General features: G+C 40.5%; 1 non-coding gene and 1 pseudogene across 1 annotated transcript in view; both read right to left on the minus strand.

Moving 5' to 3' along the window:
* Nucleotides 1-147, minus strand: part of LOC127011890 (small subunit ribosomal RNA) — a 1,995-nt gene extending 1,848 nt beyond the window's left edge. The window contains exon 1 of the ribosomal RNA XR_007765348.1: nt 1-147. This exon is cut by the window's left edge and continues 1,848 nt beyond it. This is a non-coding gene — a ribosomal RNA (small subunit ribosomal RNA).
* A 6,097-nt stretch (nt 148-6,244) lies between these two features.
* Nucleotides 6,245-15,683, minus strand: LOC127011989 (large subunit ribosomal RNA; annotated as a pseudogene).
* Between the last annotated feature and the right edge of the window lie 287 nt (nt 15,684-15,970).

Below are 15,970 nucleotides of genomic sequence, written 5' to 3' on the forward strand. Positions count from 1 at the left end.
AGTTATCCAAGTAACTGTTAACGATCTAAGGAACCATAACTGATATAATGAGCCTTTTGCGGTTTCACTTTTAATTCGTGTGTACTTAGACATGCATGGCTTAATCTTTGAGACAAGCATATAACTACTGGCAGGATCAACCAGAATAATGTTTTTATTCATATTTCATTCATATTTTTTGAATAGAAATTAGCAATATATATGTTGTTATAGATTTTATTTCTATCGAATACGGCCATTTTTATATAGCATTCGTATACGTTTGTTTTCCAATTTATACTTGTTTCGCCACTAATAATAACAAGTTTTTATTGATGTCAAAAAGAATCATATTCTTTATAAACACAATATTTATTTTTCATATATTTTCTTTATATATGCACATTTCATTCTAAAATATCATTTTTGTTCGACATACATAATATATTGTATCCACACATGTACAATTTTTGTTTAACCAATATAAGATATTGAGTTAATCATTTGTATTTTGACGATAAATTTAAAATTTATCTATATATATCCATATAAGTCTCTGGTAATATATAAAATAGAACCGAGTGTATATTACTACTATATTTATTTCTTAAATAATATATACTTATATATTATTTATATATATACTCTTTATTATATATTATATAATTTCTTAAATAACTCTCTTAATAGCTATTTTTTATTATCAACAATATAAGTTGATATTAATATTGAAAATGTATTCATAATTACATTTTTATATTTCTTTGGTAGACTTTTATGTACTATTATTATTTAATAATACACATATAATATAAATCATGTTAGCCTACCTCCTAAAATTAACGATAAAATTCGGAAACAATTTGTTATTCTATGTACAATAGAAACTTGGCCTTTGTTTCAACGTTATTATCTTTGGGCTTAAAATATTAACCGCGGAGCCAAGTCTCGTATTCAAATAAATGAATAAAGAAACAAATTTGACGGATAATATCTTCTCTACTGACATATGTCAATAGCAGACGGCCGGCCCATTGACCATCCTATAGTAGTTTTTGGACACGCTGTCTCCCATTCGGGTATATTCAATTTACTTTGCCACTCACCCATATAGTGTTCTCTTATATAATAAGACAACGCACTTTTATATTCATTATATGGATATATTGCCTTCCTCATATTTGCCACACCACCTATAGTAGTTTTTGGACACGCTGTCTCCCATTCGGGTATATTCAATTTACTTTGCCACTCACCCATATAGTGTTCTCTTATATAATAAGAAAACGCACTTTTATTTTCATTATATGGATATATTGCCTTCCTCATATTTGCCACACCACCTATAGTAGTTTTTGGACACGCTGTCTCCCATTCGGGTATATTCAATTTACTTTGCCACTCACCCATATAGTGTTCTCTTATATAATAAGAAAACGCACTTTTATTTTCATTATATGGATATATTGCCTTCCTCATATTTGCCACACCACCTATAGTAGTTTTTGGACACGCTGTCTCCCATTCGGGTATATTCAATTCTCTTTGCCACTCACCCTTATAGTATTCTCTTATTTAATAAGAATACTAAAATACTTCTCATATTATAGATGTAATCTATTAACTTCTCAATATCCATACGGTTTATGTATGGTATTGACAAAATCCTATGCATTTGCATAAGATTTATTTTGCCACAATTTATAGTACTAGTGCCGCCCTCACTAGGTATAAATATCTCATTTCGCTAGTAGTGTATGGGCAAATTCTACTAGCTATTCTCATAAATATGTCACTTATATGCCATATCTATACAATTCATGCACTTTTATATGTATATTTGCTATATTATACATTATTATGCCTTATAGGTATTATACCTATAAGCCACATCCATACGATTATTATGTATGGTTTTTTATTCATATCCATATACTGTATTCACTTTTATATGGATATGATTGGCGTTTTATATAGTATTGACAAAATCATAAGTTTGACCAATACGAGGAGAGGTCCGCCAACGACCACCTCCCTATAGGTGTTTTTGGACACGCTGTCTCCCATTCGACTGCTTACTATACTAGGGGCTACCCGCTCCGTATGATATTCTCTCATATAACAAGAGAATGCAAGAAATATTCGTATTTTATGAATATAATCCATTTATTTTTCAATATCCATACGTTTTACTTAGTTTTTTGTACGGTATTGACAAAATCCTATGCATTTGCATAAGATTTATTTTGCCACAATTTATAGTACTAGTGCCGCCCTCACTAGGTATAAATATCTCATTTCGCTAGTAGTGTATGGGGAAATTCTACTAGCTATTCTCATAAATATGTCACTTATATGCCATATCTATACAATTCATGCACTTTTATATGTATATTTGCTATATTATACATTATTATGCCTTATAGGTATTATACCTATAAGCCACATCCATACGATTGCTTAATATAAATATATGTATAATTTTTTATACATATTTTTTTTTTATTTATGTATGGTTTTTTATTCATATCCATATACTGTATTCAATTTTATATGGATATGATTGGCGTTTTATATAGTATTGACAAAATCATAAGTTTGACCAATACGAGGAGAGGTCCGCCAACGACCACCTCCCTATAGGTGTTTTTGGACACGCTGTCTCCCATTCGACTGCTTACTATACTAGGGGCTACCCGCTCCGTATGATATTCTCTCATATAACAAGAGAATGCAAGAAATATTCGTATTTTATGAATATAATCCATTTATTTTTCAATATCCATACGTTTTACTTAGTTTTTTGTACGGTATTGACAAAATCCTATGCATTTGCATAAGATTTATTTTGCCACAATTTATAGTACTAGTGCCGCCCTCACTAGGTATAAATATCTCATTTCGCTAGTAGTGTATGGGCAAATTCTACTAGCTATTCTCATAAATATGTCACTTATATGCCATATCTATACAATTCATGCACTTTTATATGTATATTTGCTATATTATACATTATTATGCCTTATAGGTATTATACCTATAAGCCACATCCATACGATTGCTTAATATAAATATATGTATAATTTTTTATACATATTTTTTTTTATTTATGTATGGTTTTTTATTCATATCCATATACTGTATTCACTTTTATATGGATATGATTGGCGTTTTATATAGTATTGACAAAATCATAAGTTTGACCAATACGAGGAGAGGTCCGCCAACGACCACCTCCCTATAGGTGTTTTTGGACACGCTGTCTCCCATTCGACTGCTTACTATACTAGGGGCTACCCGCTCCGTATGATATTCTCTCATATAACAAGAGAATGCAAGAAATATTCGTATTTTATGAATATAATCCATTTATTTTTCAATATCCATACGTTTTACTTAGTTTTTTGTACGGTATTGACAAAATCCTATGCATTTGCATAAGATTTATTTTGCCACAATTTATAGTACTAGTGCCGCCCTCACTAGGTATAAATATCTCATTTCGCTAGTAGTGTATGGGCAAATTCTACTAGCTATTCTCATAAATATGTCACTTATATGCCATATCTATACAATTCATGCACTTTTATATGTATATTTGCTATATTATACATTATTATGCCTTATAGGTATTATACCTATAAGCCACATCCATACGATTGCTTAATATAAATATATGTATAATTTTTTATACATATTTTTTTTTATTTATGTATGGTTTTTTATTCATATCCATATACTGTATTCACTTTTATATGGATATGATTGGCGTTTTATATAGTATTGACAAAATCATAAGTTTGACCAATACGAGGAGAGGTCCGCCAACGACCACCTCCCTATAGGTGTTTTTGGACACGCTGTCTCCCATTCGACTGCTTACTATACTAGGGGCTGCCCGCTCCGTATGATATTCTCTCGTATAACAAGAGAATGCAAGAAATATTCGTATTTTATGAATATAATCCATTTATTTTTCAATATCCATACGTTTTACTTAGTTTTTTGTACGGTATTGATAAAATCCTATGCATTTGCATAAGATTTATTTTGCCACAATTTATAGTACTAGTGCCGCCCTCACTAGGTATAAATATCTCATTTCGCTAGTAGTGTATGGGCAAATTCTACTAGCTATTCTCATAAATGCCTTCTTTATGCCATATCTATACAATTTATGCACTTTTATATGTATATTTGCTATATTATACATTATTATGCCTTATAGGTATTATACCTATAAGCCATATACATACGATTTCATTTTTTTATTTATATATGGTTTTGTATTTATAACCATATACCGTATTTACTTTTATAAGGATATGATTGGCGTTTTATATAGTATTGACAAAATTATAAGTTTGACAAACACTTTTTTAAGTCTTTTAGTTAAAATTGTCATTTTTAATTGACTATCTAAACACTAGATATATTTGCACATGGAGCAAAGAGTATAAAAATTGGTCGCGTCACTAATAATATCGCGATACATTTTTACTACCATCAAAATACCACATACGTTTATATGTCCTCTTTATTTAATTTGGTTTCTAAACCTCAGGAATAGTTTTAATTATATGTGCGCTCTAAGTTGAATGAATTTCTTGAATCTCTTTACTTGAATTTCTAAGACTTAAAAATATTTATAAATAGATGTCCTATTGCATAATATTTTTTTATCGCTTCACTTATAAAATAACGATCCTGCCTTTCTACCTTTGAATAAACATTCATATAAACATGGAGAAAAAAACGTTCGCGTCACTAACAGTATGTGACGATAAAATTTTGCTAACATTAAAAGGAACATATTTTTATATGTCAACTCTTAGTTGAATTGGTCTATTGCTTAAGATTCTAGACCTTAGGAATATTTTTATATTATATGTTTGCCAATCTTCGCGTCACTAAAAAGATGACGATTCATATTGTTATTATTAGATGGTCGAGTTGTACTTATATTGATATGTTAATCAAATTGGTCTCTTACTTGAAAATCTAGACCTTAGGAATATTTTTATATTATATGTTTGCCAATCTTCGCGTCACTAATAAGATGACGATTCATATTGTTATTATTAGATGGTCGAGTTGTACTTATATTGATATGTTAATCAAATTGGTCTCTTACTTGAAAATCTAGACCTTAGGAATATTTGTATATTATATGTTTGCCAATCTTCGCGTCACTAATAAGATGACGATTCATATTGTTATTATTAGATGGTCGAGTTGTACTTATATTGATATGTTAATCAAATTGGTCTCTTACTTGAAAATCTAGACCTTAGGAATATTTTTATATTATATGTTTGCCAATCTTCGCGTCACTAATAAGATGACGATTCATATTGTTATTATTAGATGGTCGAGTTGTACTTATATTGATATGTTAATCAAATTGGTCTCTTACTTGAAAATCTAGACCTTAGGAATATTTTTATATTATATGTTTGCCAATCTTCGCGTCACTAATAAGATGACGATTCATATTGTTATTATTAGATGGTCGAGTTGTACTTATATTGATATGTTAATCAAATTGGTCTCTTACTTGAAAATCTAGACCTTAGGAATATTTTTATATTATATGTTTGCCAATCTTCGCGTCACTAATAAGATGACGATTCATATTATTATTAGATGGTCGAGTTGTACTTATATTGATATGTTAATCAAATTGGTCTCTTACTTGAAAATCTAGACCTTAGGAATATTTTTATATTATATGTTTGCCAATCTTCGCGTCACTAATAAGATGACGATTCATATTGTTATTATTAGATGGTCGAGTTGTACTTATATTGATATGTTAATCAAATTGGTCTCTTACTTGAAAATCTAGACCTTAGGAATATTTTTATATTATATGTTTGCCAATCTTCGCGTCACTAATAAGATGACGATTCATATTGTTATTATTAGATGGTCGAGTATTACTTATATTGATATGTTAATCAAATTGGTCTCTTACTTGAAAATCTAGACCTTAGGAATATTTTTATATTATATGTTTGCCAATCTTCGCGTCACTAATAAGATGACGATTCATATTGTTATTATTAGATGGTCGAGTTGTACTTATATTGATATGTTAATCAAATTGGTCTCTTACTTGAAAATCTAGACCTTAGGAATGTAATATATAAAGGATTAAAAATTCGCCACAAAGCCAAGCAAACAATCAATGCATACAAATAGATTGTTGGTTGAACTTTATATAAGAAGTTCAACACAACAAATAAATTATGCAATTTTATTATCGAATCATCAAGCAAAGGATAAGCTTCAGTGGATCGCAGTATGGCAGCTGCTCAACCACTTACAACACCTTGCCTGTTACAAAAGTCGTTTACAATTGATTCTAGGCTTTGTCATTGTATTAAATAATGCTTTTATATGTAACTAGCGCGGCATCAGGTGATCAAAGATCCTCCCAATTTACTATGTTACAAATTACATTGGCATCACATCCATTGTCGTTTAAAAAGTAAATTATAAACTTTAAATGGTTTAGAAGCCATACAATGCAAATTGCCCCTTATTTATCATTGCAGTCCAGCACGGATACGACCTTAGAGGCGTTCAGGCATAATCCAACGGACGTAGCGTCATACCACTGTTCGCTCGAACAAGTATTGTGCCATTGGTCCGTACCTGCGGTTCCTCTCGTACTACGCAGGAATGCTGTCGCAACAACGTTTTGTCATTAGTAGGGTAAAACTAACCTGTCTCACGACGGTCTAAACCCAGCTCACGTTCCCTTGCATGGGTGAACAATCCAACGCTTGGTGAATTTTGCTTCACAATGATAGGAAGAGCCGACATCGAAGGATCAAAAAGCGACGTCGCTATGAACGCTTGGCCGCCACAAGCCAGTTATCCCTATGGTAACTTTTCTGACACCTCTTGTTAAAAACTCTTTAAACCAAAAGGATCGATAGGCCGAGCTTTTGCTGTCCCTGTGTGTACTGAACACCGAGATCAAGTCAGCATTTGCCCTTTTGCTCTATGTGTGGTTTCTGTCCGCACTGAGCTGGCCTTGGGACACCTCCGTTATTATTTGAGAGATGTACCGCCCCAGTCAAACTCCCTACCTGGCAATGTCCTTGGATTGGATCATACCTGAGTAATTGGAGTTATACCAAATTTTCAAATCAAAAATACATAAATGCACCGTTTTATTAAAGAATTTGTTTGCGATTATATAACAAACTCGTGATACTTTGATCAAGAAGCTTGCATCAAAACCCAATACCATAAGATATAATAAATATATCCGTATAATGGCTAGGAAATGATACACGTTCCATTTAATCAAGTAAGTAAGGAAACAATAAGAGTAGTGGTATTTCATTGGCGATACCAAACCGAGGTCTAATATCTCCCACTTATTCTACACCTCTTATGTCTCCTTACACTGCCAGATTAGAGTCAAGCTCAAAAGGGTCTTCTTTCCCCGCTAATTATTCCAAGCCCGTTCCCTTGGCTGTGGTTTCGCTAGATAGTAGATAGGGACAGGTGTGTCTCGGATCCCTCCGAACTTATTTAACGTGACGTGTTCCGCACTGAAGGGATTACAGCCACGGCATTCTAATATACCCACAAGGGAGTATATAATGCAAGGGTCTGGGTTAAGCGCCAAACCAACGCCCTGGACTAGAAGCTATAGCTATGTACATAGCAACCACCCCAGTAGCAATTTAAGTACTTGCTTGTCGGGCAAGCACTCCCCCTTGCATAGGGGCGAGATCTATCTAAAATCTCTACTGTTCTTTGGGTCGCAGCACCCGAGTTGTATTAACGCAACATCCACGTCGAGCCCGGGGACTCTACCCGCGATATAGGTGTCAACCACAGCCACCACGAAACTCCCACTAGGGGGCCGACCTCAATGAGTAGCCTTGGAGAACCACTCAACCCGTGGCACCGAAATTTCAGGCTCGGTGGGCCTCACCCCTTCAGCTCCGACAAGCTCGGATGGGGCAACCATGTCATATTAGTCGCCTCCTACGACAAGCAATGACAAGCTGTGGCAGTATTCTTCGCCGTTGCCACACGGCAAGGGGGTTTTGGGACTATTGTCCCGGCGCCTGCGGTTCATCCCTCGTCGCTTCCATCCTACGCCTCGAGAAGGCAGCATCAGCAAAAGCTCCTAGGAGACGCATCCGTTCTGGGGTCTCGACTACTCCTGCGACGTTCCATCGTTCTTGGACTCGAACAATGCCAAGGGCATCCAAGTCACGCAAATCGCTATAGAGGCGGCACTCACATAGTACGTGAAGCCAGTCCTCACTCTCCTCTCCACATGAGCATGCGGTTGTGGTGCTGAGGGTTCTACCATGGAGGAAAGCGTTGAACGACCCGTGTCCTGTCAGCAAGAATCCGGCTCTTAAGGTGAAGACAAAGTCCTTCCTCTTGTAGACGAACGCTGCCTCTGGGAAAAACTGGCGAGTCACAAAACCGTGAGCCGCTTGGTCCCATCTGAGTTGCCACTCATTTAGCAGACATTCGTCTAGCAGAGCCATCTTGGATTTCCAGTCCAACACAGACAAGTCCTGTCCATAGAGCCAGTCGCTCTCGTCCAGGGGAACGTGCTTTCTGAGCTTAAACTTCACTGCCATCCTGTGAGCATCTAAATCCATTGGAGGAGCACCAGCAAGCACCTGCAGTGCCACCGTGGACACTGTGCGGCATACCGGTAGGCATCCTAATAGGATGGTCCTCTGGCACGAGGTGAGGAGTCTTAAGGACTTGCCCTTGCTCGCCGCCTTGTACCAGACCGAGGCACCGAAGAGTGCACAGGGGACCATGAGTCCGCTGTATATCGTCCTCTTAGCACGGGAGCTGAGCCCCCAATCGACTCGGAGCACCCGTGCTAGCCCTCCGGCAACTCCAGCCAGCCGATCTCTGAGAGCAGAGATATGCGGGAGAAAGCTCATCCGCTCGCCGACTAAGATGCCAAGGTACCGGCATTTGGTGACGTATGGCAGGCTTGCTCCAGCAAACCGTACCGTCGGTCTCCTAGTGTCTGAAAGATTCCCTTTCAGCAACATGATTGCCGTCTTGCTGGTTGACACACTCACTCCAACCTCAGCTCCCCAGGCTCCCACGATGTCCATCAACTGCTCACCCTTTCGCTCCAGATCGGCACGGGAATTCCCATCGACGAAAAGTAGCAAGTCATCTGCAAACGCGCTCAGAGCACAATGTGGCTCCAGGCGCTGAAGCAGCACATCCATCAGTAGGTTCCAAATAAATGGACCACTGACGGACCCTTGCGGGCAGCCCCGTGTAACCGACACTGTGGCCGCTTCGTAACTGCTGATGATACTGGCACTTCGACCGGAGAAATAACTTTTCCACAAGTCTATCTCTCGACAGCCGACGTCGATAAGCCGATCCAGCACCGCGTTCCACTCAACATTGTCGAAGGCACCCTTGAAATCAACAAAGATTCCCAGCACCCTCCTCTCGCGGCTGGTGGAAACGGTGTTTTTAGCGTGCATCCACGCATCCTCAACGCAGCGTCCAGGCCTAAATCCAAATTGCCATCTGCAGCCATCCGGTAGCACATCCTTCAGTCGATTCACCATGATCCCTTCCAGCACCTTTCCGAACACTGGCAAAAGGCATATGCCACGATAAGAGGCAGGATCGCTCCTGTCCTTATCTGGCCCCTTTACCAGCGGTATCACTCTCGGGTGTTTCCACTCGGCAGGAAAATATCCTTCCGAGAGGCATCGAGAGTACAACTTCGTCAGGTGCTGAGGGATAGCACGCCATACCTCCTTGACGATCCCACCCGTGATGCCGTCCATTCCCGGCGATCGCCGGCTTCTCAGCTTCGCGACGCTGGTTGCCACCTCGAAGGCTTCGAGGGTCGGTGGAGCAGCAGGAGTTATACCCTCACGCACTGTGGATTCCGCAACAGGGAAGAAGTTGCGGAGGAGTATATCTGCGCAGTCGTGCCATGTCGTAAGTAGCGCGCCGTTCGACCTAAGACATCCAAGATCGGTTGTCTTTTTCCGGCCTCGGCATATTCGGTAGGCGTGCCCCCATGGATCATCCTTGTGCCGTCCCACGAAGTCCCGCCAGTTTTGTTCCTTTGTCATCAGGATAAGCTTCTTATACTGGCCTGAGGCAAGCCTTAATCCAGCGGCAAGTCGCTCAACATCGCCGGTGCCACTCCGACGAGCTGCCTGCAGCCTGCGCCTCAGTCTCCTGACCTCTTGGCGCTTGGTACTCAGTTCAGGATTCCACCATATTACGTTTCCCCTTGCTGCAGGTATCCTGCGCCCTATTACCCTGTCGCACACTTCGTGTACGATGGAGCGAAGGGCTGACACATGATCATCCAACGGCGATTCCTCCAGTTCCTCGAGACATTCAGCTACATCCCTTAGTTCTACTCTGAATCTTCGCCAACTTGCATTGGAGAGCCTCCATTGCGGTACCGGAGCTAGGCTCTCAACGGTACTGCTTGGATCTGGAGTAACCTCAACAGTGATGATGTTGTGGTCACTCAGCTCCCAGAAGTCAACTCTCCATTCGTATGTTGCCCACACACGCGCTGCTTCGTTGGTGAAGGTCACGTCGATATCACTTCTGGAGCGGTGATTATCGAACGTGAACACCTGGCTGGCCGTATTAAGCACACAGACACCGCTTGCGATGATCCACTCGTCCATGTGCTGTCCCCGTTCGCGATTCAGACGGTCTCCAGAGTTAGCTGGAGTTTTGCTGAACCACATCGGGGAAACCGCATTCGCATCAAGTCCGAGGATTGTCGGTGTCCTGCTGGCTAGCAGCAGAACCGTATCCAGGTAGTCAGTGTAGGGCTGCAGGGCAGCTGAGTACTGGCAGTATACGGAGGACAGAAAAATGGTGCCGTATTTTCCTGTGACACTCACGCACACTCCATAATCCGTCGTCAATGTCTCGATGGGCATGCAGATGGCAGACGGGTCGTCCACGATGATGGCAGCTTTCTTCCTTTTGTCAGCGAAGATTCTCATGCCTCCAGGGAGTCCAGTGAGACGCTTGCCTGCGTCCACATAGGGCTCCTGAATGAGTGCGAACAGGTGGCCAGCATCTCTCATCCGCTTTGCAAGCTCGATGACAGCGCAACGGCCTCGACCACAATTCGCTTGGATGAAGCTGAACATGTTAATGTCTAGCTTGCACCCTGGCTAGCACAGCGCTATATATCGGGCATCCACCCGAGAGCATATAGTGCCCCGAGGGTAGCCCTTTATGGCGGCAGTTACGGCAGTCCACCGCATTTTTGCACTTCGCCGCGACGTGGTCGTTCTGTCCGCACTGGCGGCAGACCTGGTTTTCTCTAGCGTACCGACACTCGCTGACTTTGTGGTCAAAACCAAGGCATCGGTGGCACGCATAGGTGCGCACTTGAGAGCGGCAGCGGTAAGAGAACCACTTGATATACACCCTCCCGCTTTCGAGAACGGCCAACGCCTGATCATCTACTTCCAGCGTCACGTTTATAGTGGCGCTGTTAGCTGCTGACCAGGGCTTGGTCGCCAGGACTACCGCCTTCTGGAACTCCTTCAGCGACATCTCCTCGAAGTTTTTCTCTTTTAACTCCATCATGAACTCATCCGGCGTCACAGTGGTGTCCACATCCTGTACCGTCACCCTGGGTTTTGCGGCAGTGTTTTTGGACACCTTAAGGCCCACCTCAGCGAATTTTGCGGAGGCAACGATTTTCGACATCTCCGCCTGCGATGGCGTGCGAATAATCGCGCCGCCCCGCTTCAACTCTCGCACCTCATGCACTCTGACGCCCAAAGCAGGCGCTACCTCTTTGCGGACCTTGTCCGCAATTTGCCTCCCTGATAAGGCCGGATCATCACATGCAACGACTGCCGACCAGGTCTCCCGGATTTTCCGCGGTGCGGCTACAGGGGCATAGGGGGCGACAGGGGCAGCAGGTGAGGCGATAAGGTGCGCGCCTCTAGCAGCGGCGGCTGCGTATGAGACGGCCGAGGCAACCGGTGTCTGCTTCTTAAGGCGGTCCTCAAGCACTCCAATCCGTATAAGGAGGGCTGCAACAACCTCCTCGTAGCGGTTGGCTACGGACTGCACCTTCACATTTGTGGCCGGGTTGGCATAGGAGACCATGAACATCCTACCGATCTCCGATCGGATGTCCCCCATCTCGGCAGCGACGGCACCATTACCTCTCCACTCCCTATCCGAGAAGGATTTTAGAGGACTGGCTGGTGCAACGAAGGTCTTCTCGTGTTCAGCATAGGATGCAGCAGCGGCGGGGGCTGCGGGAGCGGCAGGGGCTGCGGCAAGGGCAGCGACAGGGGCAGCGGCAGCGGCAGCAGCAGGGGCAGCGGCAGCGGCAGCGGCAGGGGCTGTCGCAGTGTCAGCGGCAGTTGCATCCAGTGCCATCAACTTGCACCTAGAGGCGTCCCTCAGCGGCGCTTTATTGCGCTTACCTCTGGGTCGTCCTCTGCCCCCACTGCTTCCCCTACTACTAGCACTCTCACTGCCAGAATCTCCAACATCCATTTTGGGTGGCGCCATCCGCCGGTTATCGGCAGTTCCAACCCAAAAGCTTTTCCACCAAGGACTTACCCCTTTATTATCAGCTGGTCGGAAAGCTCTATCAGCTGATCAGCTGATAAAAGTTTAGCGATGACACAAACCGCACAGCTGTTTTAGGCAAAATGTGCCTAAATAAGCCTAACGCCTCTCTCAAGAGAGCGCCTCTCTCGTGACACACGTGGCGCAATGGAAAATTTCCAATGGGAAAAACCCAATTTCACCCGGTTTCACCACTTTTACACAGGGAAAACACGCGCACTGGGTTCGCAGGCACAAAACACGAATTTTCGTGCTGTTTCTAGCTTCGTATCTGGTCTCTATCAGTCAATATTGGCTACACTCGCGGAGCGTACGGAAAACACGTCTGTTCGCACGAGCAATCTAACACCGACTGGTGTAGATAGGGACAGTAGGAATCTCGTTAATCCATTCATGCGCGTCACTAATTAGATGACGAGGCATTTGGCTACCTTAAGAGAGTCATAGTTACTCCCGCCGTTGACCCGCGCTTACTTGAATTTCTTCACTTTGACATTCAGAGCACTGGGCAGAAATCACATTGTGTCAACACCCGCTAGGGCCATCACAATGCTTTGTTTTAATTAGACAGTCGGATTCCCCAAGTCCGTGCCAGTTCTGAATTGATTGTTAATTGATAATCGTTATAATTAATAAGAACTAATTGGTTTAACCCAATTAGTATTCTTAAAAATTTTAGCAAGAAAGTTCCACAATTGGCTACGTAACTAAACTATCCGGGGAACAAGTAACTAACATAAATGCTAGAAACTCTATTTACCCAGAACGAGCACATAAACCATGTTATTGTTTCCCAATCAAGCCCGACTATCTCAATCTTCAGAGCCAATCCTTATCCCGAAGTTACGGATCTAATTTGCCGACTTCCCTTACCTACATTATTCTATCGACTAGAGACTCTTCACCTTGGAGACCAGCTGCGGATATTGGTACGGCCTGTTGAGAAGTTTGCGTGTCCCCACCATAAATTTTCAAGGTCCGAGGAGAAAATATCGACACAACAGTATATGTCATGCTCTTCTAGCCCATCTACCATATCTCTCTGCGAAAGACTTCCATGGTAGTACGGCTATAAAACAGAAAAGAAAACTCTTCCGATATCTCTCGACGGCTTCTTTATGGTCGTTCCTGTTGCCAGGATGAGCACGAGGCCCATATTTAATAACAAACGGATACTCAACAGGTTACGGAATTGGAACCGTATTCCCTTTCGTTCAAAATTATTCAAGTATATTAATTTAGCTAGATTTTATATAATATATATATTTGTTTGGCATTTGTATTTTACTTGAAAATTTTCGGCTTTCGCCTTGAACTTAGGACCGACTAACTCGTGATCAACCACTGTTCACACGAAACCCTTCTCCACTTCAGTCCTCCAAGGTCTCATTCGATTATTTGCTACTACCACCAAGATCTGTACCAATGGCAGCTCCATGCAGGCTTACGCCAAACACTTCTACGCATACCATTGTACCTTCCTACTCACTAAAGTTTCAAAATTTATATTACAAGTAATATAAATCATCTACTTTAGCGGTAATGTATAGGTATACAACTTAAGCGCCATCCATTTTAAGGGCTAGTTGCTTCGGCAGGTGAGTTGTTACACACTCCTTAGCGGATTTCGACTTCCATGATCACCGTCCTGCTGTTTTAAGCAACCAACGCCTTTCATGGTATCTGCATGAGTTGTTAATTTGGGCACCGTAACATTACGTTTGGTTCATCCCACAGCGCCAGTTCTGCTTACCAAAAGTGGCCCACTGGGCACATTATATCATAACCTTGAACTTCATATCAAGAAAGTTAAGGTTCTTACCCATTTAAAGTTTGAGAATAGGTTAAGATCGTTTCGACCCTAAGGCCTCTAATCATTCGCTTTACCAGATAAGATTATTTTATATAATATTAAAATGCACCAGCTATCCTGAGGGAAACTTCGGAAGGAACCAGCTACTAGATGGTTCGATTGGTCTTTCGCCCCTATACTCAATTTTGACAATCGATTTGCACGTCAGAACTGTTTCGGTCTTCCATCAGGGTTTCCCCTGACTTCAACCTGATCAAGTATAGTTCACCATCTTTCGGGTCACAGCATATATGCTCAAGGTACGTTCCAGTTAGAGGCATAAATAATATAAATATCATTATACATAACTATATAGAACGCCCCGGGATTGTGTTAATTAGCTATAAATAGTTAAAAAACTAATCCCATTATTAGTCAAGTTAATTACGCTATTAGGTTTATATCCCAATAACTTGCACATATGTTAGACTCCTTGGTCCGTGTTTCAAGACGGGTCCCGAAGGTATCCTGAATCTTTCGCATTGTTAATCCTACAAGTGCATATAATAAACACAAAAATCAATGATAATTATGCCATTATATAATTCCGAAAAATTAACGCACTGTATTCATATAAATCTATCAGCACTTTATCAAATTAATAACATTTATTCTGTGTTAAAATGCAAGCAAATTAATTTGAATAAACTATAAGTTATATTTTATGATAAATTTGGTATGCTAATAGATTACAATGTCCTTATATGGAAAAAATGCACACTATTATCATAATATTGTTTAAATATTACAATTCTAATGATGAATTTTCCATAACGGATATTCAGGTTCATCGGGCTTAACCTCTAAGCAGTTTCACGTACTGTTTAACTCTCTATTCAGAGTTCTTTTCAACTTTCCCTCACGGTACTTGTTTACTATCGGTCTCATGGTTATATTTAGTTTTAGATGGAGTTTACCACCCACTTAGTGCTGCACTATCAAGCAACACGACTCTTTGGAAACATCATCTAGTAATCATTAACGTTATACGGGCCTGGCACCCTCTATGGGTAAATGGCCTCATTTAAGAAGGACTTAAATCGTTAATTTCTCATACTAGAATATTGACGCTCCATACACTGCATCTCACATTTGCCATATAGACAAAGTGACTTAGTGCTGAACTGATTTCTTTTCGCTCGCCGCTACTAAGAAAATCCTTGTTAGTTTCTTTTCCTCCCCTAATTAATATGCTTAAATTCAGGGGGTAGTCCCATATGAGTTGAGGTTGTGTATAACTTTTATATGCAATTAATTCTTTATATATAATGATAAAACATTTTATTAAATTCGTTATATTAATAATATCTGTATATAAATGGCATTTGTTTGATTTAACGAATCAACGAAGAACAATAATATTGTCAACGGTTTTCTATTTTCTAATCATTAATAAGAGACAATTCTAGATAAATTTTTATGCTAGACATTTCTCAGTATCATTTGATTGAAAAAGAAAATATTTCTCTTCGTTTTTCACATTCAAATTATTTACTAATGTGAGATAATGTTTTTCAT

The sequence above is a fragment of the Drosophila biarmipes genome, unplaced genomic scaffold (genome assembly GCF_025231255.1).
Source record: "Drosophila biarmipes strain raj3 unplaced genomic scaffold, RU_DBia_V1.1 ptg000016l, whole genome shotgun sequence".
Classification (NCBI taxonomy): domain Eukaryota; kingdom Metazoa; phylum Arthropoda; class Insecta; order Diptera; family Drosophilidae; genus Drosophila; species Drosophila biarmipes.